The following is a 2,241-nucleotide window of genomic DNA, read 5'->3' on the forward strand; positions in this document are numbered from 1 at the left end:
CTTTGCTGTATTCGGGACGGTAACGGTCCTTCGCCGCTAGCTCCCTTTTCATATTTTGCATTCGGTGTCGAGTTCCCGCATGATCTTTGAGTTGTCATCCCCCGTACCGCCAAACGGGCATCTCTCGGAAGATCTGGAGGGGGGCTCGCTCCGATGGGATTGTGGTCTCGAGTGCTCTTGAGAGGAGGCTACAGAGCCAACCCTGTTTCTCAAGTGGGATCCCCCCTCCTCTCGTACTTCTTCCACGTGAGGAAAGAGTTTCATCCTTGCGCCAGATTTCCACAGACGGCGCCAATGTTCGGTGGCTCGGATGTTTGATGGATCGGGTGAGGTTGATGATGGAGCCAAGGGGTGAGATGATCTGGACCTGAGCATGAGCTACTGGAGCGAAGCGTTCGGCCTATTTGTCGGCGAGTCGGTGTGTGGGGCCACCTGCAAGGACACTTCGATACTAAAGTCAGTGTCCGTACAAAGAGGTGGCCAATTAGGGTAAGAAGGGTGACATACCTCTAAAGAGAAGTAGAGTCCTCCCCATTTATACTCTATATTCCGGTGGACCCTCTGCAATTAGGCACACTCATATTTTTGCTAACTGTCCATATTTCTTCTGTGGTAACATATGGATCACTTCTAAATTCAAATGGGTCGACCGGATGAGTCGAAAATTCGTAGTTAGACCTAAGATCCGTAATGGTCTAGGCCAGAACAAGGAGCAACCATGGAGAAAGTTATTAAACGTTAACATGAAAGCGTAAAATGAAATATGATGCGGACAGCTAGCAATGATGATTATAAAATTAAAATTTCGTTTTGGTGTTTTATTTGGATGCCTAAAACTAAAAGTGATGAAGGAGAATATATACTCAAATGAAAGAGAATGGAATTTATTAGGACAATCATGTTTATAATTTTTATTTTTAAAATAAACATATCATAATGTAATGTAATGTAATGTCCAGTACTTATAGATTCTTATGCAAAATACTTGGACCCGTAGATGTACCTTTCATTGGCTTTCCGCAAAGCCCTATATATGAATGAATGAGAGAAAGAGAATACCTTTCTTTATATAATGCAACTTCAAAAGTCCATTCATATTCCTTATCTCTTTTCTACCTCTTACATAATACCATTCTAAATCTCTTTTTATCCAAGTTGAATAGAATTTTGAATTTGAATTTGCATTTGTGATAATAATGTAAGTTCTTGATGCTCATCGATGACTAATTCATATTGCATGAACTAGCTGGCTAGAGAGAGAAGAGCTTTTAATTAGTTTTTATCATATAATTGGATTCATCAAAAGAATAGAATCTCTAATTTCTCATATTCAAGCTTCTTTCTTTTAACTTAAAATTTTAAGTATTAATTCGTTATAAATTGATTTTTTTTTTTAAGATTTACTATTAGTTAATAAATTGCTTCATGCCTAAAATAGAATTTAAACTCTCAATACTTACTCAAACAAACAAATAAACTAATTACTCTATCAATTTAAATTAGTTAGACCGCCTTATATATTAGATCCAACTAATTAATTAATTGTTCTTATTGCGTTATATTTTTTGGTCGCATACTCTATCATTATGGCATTTTCTTTGGGACCGGATATGCTCATTTTTATTATTATTTTACAGTAGTGTATATGAATGATTAATGGTTAAGAATCCTGAAATCATCATCTTTTAGGAGGTATACACACATATATAATTAAACACTCAATTAGAAAACCAAATAAAATAGAAATAGAATATTGGAAGTGATTATTTAACATATATATGGTCTTGTATCTAAATATTTTCACCATCTGAACCGTAAACGAAAAGTAAAATTCACACCTCAAAAGTAATGTGCAGAGATAGATCTAGATTCCAAAGCAATTTATTAGGTAGGGGGGTATCTCGACAACTATATATACACTATGGTGACCAACTTATAATAATGTGGTGTTTAATTTATATAAACCAAGTTACACTTTGTAGTTTGTACCCTTGCCTTCATAGTGGGTGTAGAAAGGAAAAAAACATTTTTATATTCGGTAATGCAATGCAACTTCGTCCATTATATATGCTTACTACTTTCAGTTATCTTTTTCGTTAGCAAATATTCTTATTAGAACGTTAATTAAGGAAACAAAATGGTGTGCGTTTTAATTTTTTTTTTTTCTTATAAAGCATTTAATTTATTGCACTAAAAATTAAAAAAGATTAATTTTTTTAAATATTATGTATACAAATAAAT

Source organism: Arachis ipaensis, chromosome B10 (assembly GCF_000816755.2).
Source record: "Arachis ipaensis cultivar K30076 chromosome B10, Araip1.1, whole genome shotgun sequence".
NCBI lineage: Eukaryota > Viridiplantae > Streptophyta > Magnoliopsida > Fabales > Fabaceae > Arachis > Arachis ipaensis.